A 14,990-nucleotide genomic window follows, 5' to 3' on the forward strand; every position below is an offset into this window, starting at 1 on the left:
GAAAACAGGCAGTCCAGATGAGAAAAAAATACATGAAGAAGTGAATGGGCAAATATATATGAAAATGAACAGTTTGAAATGGATACCAGGAGAAGTGAAGGGGCCAAGTTTCTTGGGAGTAATTGTGAATGTTCTTGAATAGTACTCCAAGGAGTTTGAAGTTTTTTCTGTAGTAACTAAGAAACATTGATATATTCAAACAGCGGAATAACAAACATAGGTGTGTGTCTTAGAAAATATTGTTGACAATAACGTAGAGAAAGCATTGAAGAACAGAAGTGCTCACAGGGAAGCCAATTAGGCATTTTTTGCTGTGGATCAGAAAGGCCATGTGATTTTAATTAGGGCAGTGGCAACTGAAATAAATAGAAAGACAGAACATTGAAAATCTTTACGAAAATATAATTTATAAGATTTAGTAATTGAGCATAATTTATAAGGAAGAAGGAGAATTTAAAGATATACTAATATTTCAAGAATGAACAACTAGTTGAATAGAGATTCTGTTAAATAATCAAGACATAGAATCCCTATTAGAGATGGCCTGGCTAACAGCAAAAGATTATAAGCAAACTTAGAGCAAGACACCAAAGATGGATACTCTAGTTCAAAGTCATCAGGATAATACCATTAAGTATAGCATTCTGTGCAAACTTTATGTAAACCTTTAAAGTTTTATGTATATGTGCTTAGCACCCACCCCATGCAATACTTTTGTATATTTCCAGTTAAAATGAATTAGATAGCTAGAACTCTTTACTGCCTAGTGAATCTATATCTCAATTACATGAAAGCAGCTTCAAAGAGCAAACTCCCTGATATATTTTAAAAAATAATTTGATTCGGTTATTTAAAGTTTTATCTGTATACAACTTTTTTAGAGCCTATCTTGAACCATGAATGTTTCTGAGTTTTTTTCTCTTGAATAAATATAATTGCTATTTCGTCATTAAAAAAATGATAAGCTGAAGCAAAGAATGGGGGCAGGGGTGAATGTGATGTGGTGTCACTAGGAAGAGATGCAGATGGAGCTTTATAAAATGAGATGTACTGAGCAGGGACAAACTAGGGGAGGCTGAAAACCCTGACACTTTCTACTGCCTATGGTCACCAGATCAAAAGAGATACTGCAGAGATTTTCTAGATAACTTGCATGCTGTGTGTCACTGGTTTTATCTAATTTATCTTAACTAACCGCCTTTGATAGTAGTGAATACAAATCACAGAAAACTGTCCTAATAGAACAAAATAAAACAAAACCCAAATTTCCTATTTTCTTGGAGGCACTTGTGGTTTGGCACATGAAGTCCAGATTTAAATGATTTCAAATTGTGCTTAACTTTAATCCATGTCATGAGTACAGAAGAAAAAGGGTCAGAATTGGCTAGTCTCCCTTTGCTTAGGAAATAGATGATTATCACTTTGAGTTGGATAAAAGTCTAAATAAAAAGTTTCTTGAAATGACAAAATGAGGGAAATCTTCATGTTCAAGGGGGATAATTTAATTTATTTACTAATAGGGTTGAATTAAAATTTCTCATTCCAGATGCTTTACCAAGGTCAGATGCCCCCAAAGATGCTCCAGGTGTTTGGAGACATCTTATGTATTGGTTATGAGGGTTAGAGTGTCCATGAAGTAGAATCTTAGAAGCCAAAGGAATTCTCTAGCCTAAGAAGGATATTTCCTTCTGTGAATTCTTTGTTATGATTATTCATCTGAGCAATGTTAACATTGCCAACTAGCATAATTAATACATGTAAATATATAATTGTAAAAATAAGACATTTTTATACATTTAGATGTTGAACACAGTCAAATCACAAAACTTTTTACTGGACTCATGTCTAGCATTTCAAATTATTATAAATATTTCAAATACCTTAAACACATAAACTGTTATATTTGTCACAAAAATTATTTGAGAACTTACTTCAAAATATCAGGTCTGTTTGTTTCTATTGTTTTGTTATTATTTCTGGACTAATATGATTTCTTATCTTCTTGATGTTATTGTTTTATTCATTTATGTAAATTAATTTTATCAATCCTAGAACCAAATAGAAGATAATCTCACACCCCCTAATGTTGCAGATTCTGTTTCATTGACCAATTCCTTCTTTGTTGCCAAAGGAACTCTTGACATCTTCTAAGTAGATGTTTACCCTAGTCAGTATTTACTGGGCTTGCCTTCTTTTCTAATAAAAACTTACCTTGTAAATCAGAGGTATTCTCCAAGTCTATGTCTTAGAATCTTATGCTGATCCATCTTTGTCCCAATGTCAGTGAAATATAGACTACAGCATTATACCTCAGTTTACAATTTACTTAATTATCATCTATAAATTACTATGAATATCTAGAGGTTTAATACCCCAGGAAATTAGAAGCTAAGTGCATGCAGATAACTTTCCTCCGAGGTTGTGCAAATAATCTACATTTAATTGTATGTTAGTTGAAACTTTTATTTATTCATTATTCTTTGGAATCAGACCTTTCTGCAAAAACATACAGAAAAAAATACCTAATTTAGAACTATTACATGTATTTAAAAGAAATTGCTATTCCCCTATTTATTAAAATTATTTAACTACTATTCATGGCTTCGTGAATTTACTCAACTTTTGTTTGACATTTTCATATTGATGTGAAAAATCTTGTGTTTATTCAAGCATTCAACTTAATTTTATTAATTATAAAGTTATATTCTTGATGCATAATCTATTGCATCTTATCTGTTGGTGAACCCATTTAGATAAATTCTGTGTGTTAAGTTACCCAGAGAAAATTCAGGCATAACAGAATAGCTTGATTTTTTTGAGCAAAACTACTTTCAAAACTAACTTTGGAGTGCTACAAACACTCCCAGTTTGTACTATATGAAGATTTTTATAGATAGAGTTTCTATCTATATCCAGACAACATTAGTGAGGCACATAGAAAGACTGATCATTAAGATAATGAGTTCAAATTGACTTAACCACAAAATTAATGTTATTTTGAAAAGCCTTTATTCTAATAGGGACATACTCTTCAACATGTTTGGTGAAAATTTACCCTGTTCCCTCTTATCTTCTAGCCACAGATTTCTGTGTTTGCCAGCACACTGTGTGAGAAGAGCCATCTCCCTGGGATTGATTCCCAGCCACTAAACTCATAATTCTAATATTTAAAAAAATCAAAATAGAGAGGTCATATGGATGTGACTATTCACATTTGCATGATTAGGGCACTCTCATATGCACACAGATATATGATGGAAGCCAAATAAAAACCAGAAGGCAGTTTGGTAAGTATAGAATCAAAATGAGCATAATTAGTTAGATTAAACAAATCCCTCAGGCTGGCACATATTCATGAATCTATATCCACAACAGAGTTGGTCTTGCCAGTGGGATGAGTGTCCACACACATAAGAACACAATCTTTTGGACAGCTCTAGAATGGGCACTGCCAAAATTATCAGTGGTATTGGATGTCAATAGCCAAAAGAATTGCTTGAGTCAACAATGAGAAATTTGCAAAAAGATGAAAAAAACAAAACTATGTAACTCAAAAAGGTAGATAAACAAACTGATAAGAAGGCAAAAATGAGATTCAACTTTTCTTTTGCAATCTGGCCCTATTGCAAAAAAAAAAAACAATTTTAATTCAAAGTTTAGGTAAAACTTTTTTTTAATTTATTTTTCAGTTTTCAGTGGACACAACATCTTTATTTTTTTATGTGGTGCTGAGGATCGAACCCAGTGCCCCACACATGCTAGGTGAGTGCATTACTGCTTGAGCCACATCCCCAGCTAGGTAAAAATTCTTTAAGTGAGTTTTCAACATGGATTGAAGCATCAGGAGCAAAGTGTCTGCTTATGGGACGTGAGCCAATGATGTCTTAAGATATTGGAGTTTATCGTGTTTAGCTGAATCCAACTTTAACTAACACAACAGAGTAAAAGCAGTTATGGCTGACTGAATCTCATCTGCTACAAAATCGCATCATTATTATTATCTTTTTAAAATTCAGATACATTTGGTTATCCTGAGTCAAATTGAGATATAGAGAACAATTGGAAGGTGTGAACAGTTGCTACTTGGTGATAAAAGAAAATAGGCCAGAATTTAAAATCATTTTTACTTATTTACTCAATAATCAACTAATTTAATTTGTTATTAATCTTGTTTTTATTTGTTCACTGTCATGTATCCACTTTTATAAGGGGTATCTCTTTAATGAGCTTAGAATCTAAGAACGATGAGCAATCCATTCAATGATAAATAGTCCATGATTAGTTGGATAACTTATGTATGTACAAAGGATAAAGATAATTAAAAGTCACTGTAATTGGTTAAGTGGGTCAGAGTTTTCACAAAGTAGCATATAAATGAATTATGTCTTGAAAGAAAGTGAGGAGCTATCCAGTATGGTAAAATAAAATAGAGAATTCCAGGGCTAGAAACCTAAAATACAGTATGGTTGAGTATATCTAAGTCATGCCACGTGAATTGACAACTCTGTGAGAGGAGTTGCCAAGAGGGAGATAAACCTGGAGAGAAAGACAGAAAGCAGTGCTTGAAGCCTACCAGAATATGGAGATAATCAACAATTAACAAAAGTCAACCAGATTTCAAAACTCTCTAATGAAATAAACTGCAAAGCCAAAACCAAACCAAAACAGAAAGCAAAAAACAAACAAACAAAACCATCCTAAGTTATGGTATATTGTTCATAGTTGACAAAATGTTTTGACATATCTTAAGCTTCTTGTGAATGAATTTTGAGCTAACTACTCCCTAGTGTCTTTTATTACAATTAATCATACAGTTGAAACATTCCAGGATTAAACCTCCCTTCAGAAACCACAGCATTTTTTTTGTGTTTGAGCAGCATGTAACTCATCAACCAATTAATTGTATAACGCTTAACTATGTGAATTACATGGCTTCAAAATTGCGCTAGTTTAGAAATGGACATTGGGCAAGCATCCATTCTCAGAGATAACACAGGGATCTGCAGAGCATGCCTCACTCCTTGTTGCTTAAAACCAGTGATTAAGTCAGCAGGACAATCACATAGACTATCTGAAAACAGCTGGGAGTGACAAGAATACTGGCTGAATGTTAACTCAAGATGGGTAATATCAGTGTCACCTGAATGTAACAATAAGTGACTTCAGCAAAAATGTGGAAAACATGTTTTAGCTTATTCTGTTAATTTAGTTCTTTCTATGATGTCATTAACTTGTAATGATGTCTGACCTTTAACATGAAAGCTTTTTGAAAAGTATTTGGTTCTACATATCAAATTGCTATTACATAGCAATCTATTAGAAAGGGGGGAAAACTAAATTGCCAGCAGAATGCTTTATACATACAAATATCCAATGAAGTGTTATGATCATTGAAATTGGTAAAACAATTTTAGGGGATAGTCTGTGCTTAGTCAACATTTTGAATAATATGTTTCATAGCATAGGAAATTCCTACCTGTGGATGTTTTATAGCATATACCTCTTGTATACTATAAAACCACCAAGTATTATGCTATGATTTTTTAACCATCTACTTATTGAATGTCCTTTTCATTATGGACATGGGTAATATACTATATGGTTGAATGAAGCAATGTCCTTTACAATATGTTTCTTCTTCAAAGAACAATGCCATACCATAAGGATGGTAGGTACCTGTCAGAGCTTGTACTCCCTCCTACTCTCATACCTGCAAACAATATCTGTGATTCTGACTCTCATTTCTGCCAAGACCAGCTATAACTTCCAAATCCATTGCAACATAGGGCTCAAAGATTCACTAGTCTATATGACTCCATGTGTGATAAATCTGATTTGTCAAAAATGAGTGACTATAAATGGTATGAATGACACATCCCTTTGCAAAGCAGTCTGGGGTAATTGGAGAGGGGAATATCAGGGATTGAACTCAGGGGCATTCAACCACTGAGCCACATCCCCAGCCCCATTTTGTATTTTATTTAGAGACAGGGTCTCACTGAGTTACTTAGCACCTCACCATTGCTGAGGCTGGCTTTGAACTCGTGATCCTCCTGCCTTAGCCTCCTAGACCAATGGGAGTTTGGGGTATTTTTAAGGCAATGTCTCAATTCTGGATCCCCAAATTAACCACCTTTGGAATTTTGTGGTTTAGGAGGCAAAGCTTTAAGACTTGAGCTCCAATAATTAAATTCTAATTCACAACTGAATACTTTGTGTTTTTAGATGTAAATCACTTAACCTCTCCAAAAGTCACTTTCTTAATAAAATAATTACAACAATAATAGTCATTCTATAAAAAGTATTGTGATGATCAAATTAACGTAAGCATGTGACTAGAGTCAGAAAGCCAAATGTCAAATGTTTTTTTCTGATATGCAGAAACTAGTCTAAAATAAGGGGTTGGGAGGGGGGAGAAAGGAAAAAGAGGAGATTTCATTAAAATAAAAGAAAGATCTGTGAACTAGATGAAGGGGACTGAGGGAAAGGGAGAAGGGACAAGATAAAGGAAAAACAGTAGAATGAATCTGACCTAATTTTCCTATGTACATATATGAATATACCACTAACTAAAACAAAGAAAGAAACAAAAACTTAAAAGAATTAGCAGAAATATCAGCAGAATAGAGGGAAAGGAACATGGGGAGGGAGGAAGGAAAGGAAATGGGAAGTACCGGGGACTAAATTAGAACAAATTATATTTCATGCTTTTAGAATTATGTCAAAATTAATCCTCATGTTATGTAAACTAAAAAGCATCAATAAAAAAGTGAACTTTTGAAATTTAAAAGATTATGCAGATATGTGATTATTATTTTATATGGACACACATAAACACTTATCTAGAAAATTATATCCAGAATATTTCATTCCTACAAATTAAAAATCAAAGCAATTAGAAAAATGTGCAAATATTTGAATATAGATGTTTTACAAAAGAAGGTATAACAATAAAGAATGAGCTCAAGAAATGATTCTCAAAATGATAAATCATCAGGAAAAAGCAAATTAAAACTACAAAAAGATCCCATTTCACACTCATGAAAATATCTAGAATTAAAAATGATGAAAACAAAAATTGACAATAGCAGCTGGAACCCTTGAACATTGGTGATGGGACTGTCAAATAGAACAGCCACCTTGGAAAGCAGTTTAGCAATTTCATATCTAGTTAAACATAACCCCAAGTATATTCCTAGTTATTTATCAAGGAGAAATGAAAATATATGTCCACAAATCAACTCATCCATAATGTTTGTAGCAGGTTTAGTCATAATAGTGAAAAAAAAACAAAGGGAGATCCTTACAGATACATTCATCAATGGAAAAATTAATAAGGAAACTGTGATATATTTACATGTGTATGATTTATTAGTATTTGTTAAGAAGCCAAAGTAATTTGTGGTGATATAAATCAGAACAATGGTTATCTATGGGGAGAAGGTTTATTAGTTATCTTTCAATTACTAGAACAAAATACATAAGATGATCAACCCATGAAAAGGAAAGGTTTATGTTGGCTCACAGATTGAAGGTTTCAGTCCACGGTTCATTGGCTGTGGATTCGTGCCTGTGGCAAAGCATTATATCATGGCAATAGTGGGTGGCAAAGAAAGCTGTTCACCTCATGGATGGGAAGTAAACAAAGAAAGAGAGGAGAGACCAGGGCTTCAGTATCCCCTTCAAGTGCCTATCCCCAGTGACCAAACTTCTTCCCATCAGACCCCATTTCTTGAAAGTTTCATTGTCTCCTAATAGTACCATAGGTTGGGAACCATGCCTTTAACACAATGGGCCTGTGGGGAGAATTTCAGATCCAAACTTTCCAGGAAACAGGAGGAACCTCTCAGATGATGAAAATGTTTTATAATATAGTAGGTTGTTGAACATACAAGCGCATATGTTTTTCAAAAGTTATTGCATTTTATACTTATGATCTGTACATTTTATTGTATATAAATTATACTTAACCTTAATAAAATAATCACAATACCATGTGGACCATATGAGAAGCAGTAGACAAGAAATTCTAAGATATGTATGAGTTACAAACTTAACTCTGTCACTTACTATTATTTTCATATTCAAAAAGTCTTTAAGGGCTGGGGATGTGGCTCAGCGGTGGCGCGCTCGCCTGGCATGCGTGCGGCCCGGGTTCGATCCTCAGCACCACATACCAACAAAGATGTTGTGTCCGCCGAGAACTAAAAAAAAAAATAAATATTAAAAATTCTCTCTCTCTCTCTCTCTCTCTCTCTCTCTCTCTCTCTCTCTCTCTCTCCTCTCTCACTCTCTCTTTAAAAAAAAAAAGTCTTTAAATATTGTTATACCTCATTTCCTTTATTTCAGGATTTTAGGTCATTGATTCCTAAGGACCCGCTAATTTGTAACTTTCATGAGTAGAGGAACAGTATCTATTTACTACTATATCTAGAATAGATTATCTAATGCTTGGCATACAGGATGTTTGTAGTTTTTTTAAGCAAATTTAATTTAATTAATGTAATTTCTTTCATGTAAGCATAATTAGATTATTAACTAACTTGTGATTGAGTCATTTCTCTCCTTCATATATCTAATAACAAATGTTATATTACTTTTAAAATAAATAAAGAAACACTAGCTGGGTTTTAATCTTGCTGATTCTAGTTCATAATATCTCATGTTTGAAAAAATTTGGAGTTACATTTATAGTGTGCCAGCTCTCATAGGCATCCAAATTTTGAAATTATGTGTGTATGTGTTTCTGACCTCAAGTTTAATGAGTTTTTTTACCCAAAGATTTCTACTAATGAAAACATAATATTGGCATTTGATTGTCCTTATTATAAGATAATATAAGCCACAGATGAGAGGATTGCAATTTGGGATGATTTTGATACGTTTAAAAAATGACAGGTCAATGAATGGTGTGATATTTAGAAATAACAACGAAAAATGCTCATCAATATATCTTGTCACTGAACACACTAATTAGGAATAGAACATTAAATCATGGTTGGCACTAGAAGGAACCTTTTAGGAATTGCTGTTTGGAGTTTCTCATTCTACAACTTTAAAGAGAGGTGATTTGATTTTTACATAATCAAGGGGTAAGTCTGAAATAGAGATAATCAAGGAACTCCAGGATGTATTTTTCCCTTTAACTCTTGTTTCTTTATTGCTTCACTTATTCAAAAATCTCAGTGCTCAAATTGATACTCGTTTTTTTTTTTTAGTTTTTGGTGAATATGATACCTTTATTTAATTTATTTATTTGTGGTGCTAAAGATCAAACCTAATGCCTCGCATGTGCTAAGCAAATGATTTACCACTGAGCCACAATCCCAGCCCTATTTATGATCTTTTTGAATACTTTCTTTCCCCAACCCATGCTGTCCATAGCAGATATGTCTAAACAATCATGAGTTTCCTCTTCATCAGAACATGGATTAGTTTCATTAAACCCTTTCAGAAATAAAATAAAATAAAATAAAATAAAATAAAATAAAATAAAATAAAGTCCTTTTTATTTGGAAGGAGGTTTGCAAGTTAAAACTAAAGCAAATACTTTTGCAGTGTTACCACAAAAACATTGTTTTCTTTACCACTCATCAAGTATCAGGTCTGTAGATAACATCAAAGTGGACTTCATTTTTAAAAAGAGCCTTATTGGGCTGGGGATGTGGCTCAAGGGGTAGCGCGCTCGCCTGGCATGCATGGGGCCCGGGTTCAATCCTCAGCACCACATACAAACAAAGATGTTGTGTCCGCCAAGTACTGAAAAATAAATATTAAAAAATTCTCTCTCTCTCTCTCTCTCTCTCTCTCTCTCTCTCTCTCTCTCTCTCTCTTAAAAAAAAATAAAGAGCCTTATGCATTGTTCTTCACTGAACATACTTTTCTTGATAATTTTCAGTGAGAAATTATGCATCTGTGAAAGACAGCAAGTGCAAATCAAAGGAAATTCAAAAGAAGAAATTATCAGCTAGAAATGTATTAGAAGATCCTTTGTGAAGAGCAGATCCTTGGAGAATAAGTGAGTGGAATCAGCACATCCAGAGATCCAGGGAGCAAAACCACAGAAAGAGAGGAGCCCACAATCAACATACAGGGGACGGATGCGAAAAGTATGTACTTTGAGGATGATATACGAGATGACAATGTCTTTCTATGGCAAAGATTAGAGATGAGTCTAAAATGGCAGTGATGTTGCAGAGGATAGTGGGAATTTAGTGCAGCACAAGCATGGGGTAAACCGGAATTAGGAGTTCCAGCACTATATTCAATGTGGCCTTTTTGTTTAGGAATGGAAACAACGTCAAGAAGCCTTGTTCTAATAAGAGCAATTGCTGTCTCCTCTCATGAAGTGGAGAAGGAGACTGTTTCCTGTCAGGCAGACACTGAGCTGGAGGTACAGGACAATAGTAAGGAGTAAATTCTGGTCTTGCTCTGACCATCATTCCAGTAGCTAACTCCCTGTTGGCTTTACCTGGTCTTTGTTTTCCCACTTTCAGGTCTCTGTGTTTGGTCCCTGGGGAGTCTAGCTGCCATCTCATCCTGGAAACCCACTCTTTGCCTGGACCACATCTTGCTCTGACTATAACCTTTAACCCAGACCTTGACTTTCCTCAAGACATGTAGGTCAATTATATTCCTCAGTATCAATTCTGTTCTCAAAAAAGTGAATCTCAGCCCCACAGCCTTCCTTTTCTTCCCCAGGGTACTCTGAGGAAGGAGTCCATGTCAGACAGGAAGCTGAGCTACAAAATCCCCCTACTCTTGTGCTAGCATAGCCCCAGGGGCTGTTGAGGTGGGCATAGTAAGTACCAATAGCTTGCACATGTCCTGCCTTCCATAGTGCCCTCCAACTTGACATGAACTACATGTAATCACTGGTACGTCTCCAGCTGCTGGTAGACAAAGCAAAGGGTATTCTTCACCTGATTGTACACTGGAGAGAATAAAGAAAGACAGTAGCTTATCTAAGCCCAAATCTGTCTTGTATTCTTCCCATTAATGTTCTGATTCTGTCATCTCCATACTCCCAAGGACATGTTTTAAGAAATGTAGGAATTTAATTAGATGAATTACTAGTTAATCAGATGAATTACTGGTTAGCTACAGAATCATAGAATGGATCCCAGTGCTACAGTTTCATTCCTCTAAAATAATAATCCTGCTATGTAATTATACAGTTTAGCTCTTTGCAACACTGCAGAGGCACTCCTACCCTTCATAGCAGGGTCCCCAGGACAATCTGTGATCTGGCTAGCAGCTCTTTCTTCAGCCTCTCAGCTCAGCACTCTCCAGAGTTGGCACTGACTAGCAGTACTACAAATGTTTCCCATTGCCTCTGGGATTTTGTCCATACTAATCTGTTCTCCCGCATACCCTCTCTAATTTTTCTAATGGCTACATACCTATAGCCTCCAGCACCAAACAAATGCATCCCCTCCTGAGGGACTAACTCAGAGATAATGTGTGTAACACTTTGGAGTGGAGCTTTAGAAGTACATATATGATGTACCTAATGTAACCTAATACCTGTGCAACCATGGCTTACTTTACTGCTCTGTACCTTAGTATAATTATTATAGAAATGGGATGAAATATTATTATATGTAGGTTATATTTATGAGTATGTGAGATAATGTCATAATTATGCATTATATAAAAACTCTATGCTTAAGAGTGTAATCAATGTTGATTACTTTCTCTTGTCTTAACTAATTTATCAATTATCTACTGTTATTTAATAAGTCATACATTATTTAATAAGTTATGTATTATTACTTCTTTATAACTCTCATCTCTATACTGAACTATGAAACTTTGTGAAAACCAAGACTGTGTTTCTATGATTTTTGTATACCAAGCACAGAACATTGCACATAGTAGTATATCAGTAAAAATTTCTAGGATGAGTAATAATTAGTAAACAATAATTACTTAAGCAGATAAAAATATCACAAAGTCTGACTTGAATCCTAACTCTGTCACTTACTAGGCAAAGATGTTTGATCAGATTTTACAAAAATCTCTATCACTTATGAACAAAAAATAAATAACTGTGTGTGTGTATGTGTGTGTGTGTGTGTGTGTGTGTGTGTGTGTGTGTGTGAGAGAGAGAGAGAGAGAGAGAAAGTATGCAATTAAAAGAAGAAAAAGTCCAGCAACTTTTCTTGGCCCACATAGATATTTCATGTCATAGAACCTGTCAAAGTTGTTGTTTGAATTCTGAAATCTACAAAGTTGCTTCTCACAGAGGATTCTTTAACATACCTGACCAAAAAATCTTGTTTCACAGACTCCCTGTCAAATTTACTTCCAATTACCCTCATTCCTCGAGGCAGTTATTTAAACTTATGGAACTTATGAGCCAAAGTACTGGTCTTATCTTGGCCCTGATTTTGTGTATATTTTCTGCCTATTATTACCCTTCAGTCCTGGGCATTTTTTACTTCATAGGTAAGCCATAATTTATAAAGCTTTTTCTTGCATCTGAGACCCTTTTGGTGAGACTCCACTTATTTTCCTACTTTGTGGCTGTTTCAGACTTGTCCAGATTTCTGCTTGCGTTTGCTACCATAATGACAAAAATGGGAGTTGGGAATGGGATTTAGCCCACAGAAGGGGAAGTTAGAAAACATTTATTGAATATTTGTTAAGTGGTAGACAGTGAATTAATATTTTTACATAAATACCATAGCATCTCCAGGAAGAAACTGGGGATCTTTTCTTTTGACAAATAAAGAAACTGAGTTTAGAAGTTTTAAATAATTGATCTACAGCTACCCACTTAATCAGAGATAAGGCTGGAATTCTGACCCATCTGAATCTAGCATCTAAAGTTTCAACAAAGCAATTATTCTCAACTCACATGGATCTAGTATTTGCATTTTCCCCCAAACATCCCAGATAATTTCAATGTAATTGGCAGTGCCCCAAAACCATGAATGGGTTTTGTAGCCTCTCAGCACAAATTATTGAAGCTTGATTTGACACAAGCTATTAATCTTAGTAAGCAATCATATTATTAGTAAAGGAAGTGAAAAAATAAAATCTGTCCTACCTTCTTCAAAGGATTCCTCAGTTCAGTACAACACATAGTTGTCAAGCTCTATCAGAGAACTCAGCATTCCCAGGGAGGATAGCCTATTGGCATGATGCATGTTTCCTTCTAAAAACAGAGTCCATTCCTTTGAAAATATGGTACTTAGGTAAATAAACTACCTTGATTTGAGATTAAGGTACAATATCCTCTATCACTTCCATTAACTAATATTTTTGTTATGAATATAGTCAGTTAAAAAGAAATTCATCTATCTGCATAAAGAATACAAGGTTTTATGAGAAGCAAAAGACCAACTGTCTACCTCCATAAAGATTTCTCCTTTCTTACTTCAGGCAGATATTCTGAGAGATTGTTGGTCTCAACCCAATCAGAAATTGAACAGTTCTCAGATAATTTCTTAGTTTAGGAAGACTAGTTAGTATCCACATTCTGAGCTCACACAATGTTGTAGGGGTTCTGGGTTTAGGATTGTGGTCTCTGATAGACTCTTGACTGTGGCATGCTTGGTGACTAGGAAGTTTCTGTGCAAGACACAGAATGCCTGGCTGCTGGGAAAACCTCTGTGCAAAGACACAGGAGGCCTGGCTACTGTAGCAATGTTCTTCCTTCATAAGAAAACTGTGTTATCTTATCAGCCTTGACCTTGATTTTAGGCACACAGCTCATGGGCACATAGGAAAGCTCTTGTGAGAAAACCACAATGTTTCAGTGAACCTAAACCTGTTGGCCTAACAGTGACTTTATACAATGGGCTTTCTTGAGAGCTGCACAAAGCTCCTAACATTGCATATTGCAACTTAGTATGTAACTGAGGAATAAGCTGCATAATGTTGCTAAGTCTGCAACCTGCCTAGTAATACAATGAACAATATGTATTGATGATGCCAATAACCTAAAGTAGCCTATTGATATAAATAAAGCCTGGAAGCTTGGCCTCTCTGCACTTCTACCATCTTGCTTTCCTGCCTCTGCATGTGTCTCCCTTTTAATTTCTTTACACAATGTTTAGGTGGAATACCTTTCTGCTCAAAGACACTTCCTGATAAATGAGGAAGAAAATATCTGCCATGTAATATGGCTGGTCCATTTCCCTGAAGGTAACTGTTTCCTAGGCACCAAAACCAGAGATTGTGATTGTGATTGTATGTGTGTGTGTGTATGTGTATGTGTGTGTGTGTTTTGAAAGTTTCATAAATACCCAGCTTCTGGACTGCCCTGAAATTTAACCTTTTTGATCCAACTTTGAATCTGAGGTCCCTTAAGTATTCATTTTGTTTCTCCAGGTCTATGAGAACGCTGAATGTATTGCTAAGTTCTTTTTCCCCTGCAGAGTCTCTCTGCTGGAGCCAGACTCAATCCGTAGCGTATCTCTGCTCTGGAATTTTAATTCATCAATTCCTGATAGTTTGTGATTATTTCTGATGTTTTCAAAGGTAAAATTTTGGCAAAGTATACAGGACTTTTTCTATTCATTGCAGAATGTTTAGCCTACTATGAACTAATATTTCAGGTAAGAGAGGAAAAGAGAAAAGGGGAAGGTGTTAGGGAATGAGATTGATCAAATTATGTTATGTGCACATAAAAATATCGCACCATAAATTCCACTATTATATATAATTATGATGCATCAAAAAATGAGGTGAAAGTTATTGTCAAAGGATTTTTATATTAACATATATATAAAGGGTACAAATTTTAAGTATACAGTTATATTAATTTGTGTAAAATAGTCACACTGTGCCATCACTATTACTCATGATTGTAACAAAATATCATCAACACTTAGAATTATGCTTTGTTCCCCTTCCCAATATCCAATCTCTATCTCCTAAATATAATTGTTATTTAAACAACTTTTCTCTGTGTTGAGGTATTTTAGCTTTGACAGATAAAAACTTATGGAGACAAGTTTAATTATTATTAACTTCTTCAG

This window comes from Spermophilus citellus, assembly GCF_964194105.1.
Source record: "Spermophilus citellus genome assembly, chromosome: 2".
In the NCBI taxonomy this organism is placed as follows: domain Eukaryota; kingdom Metazoa; phylum Chordata; class Mammalia; order Rodentia; family Sciuridae; genus Spermophilus; species Spermophilus citellus.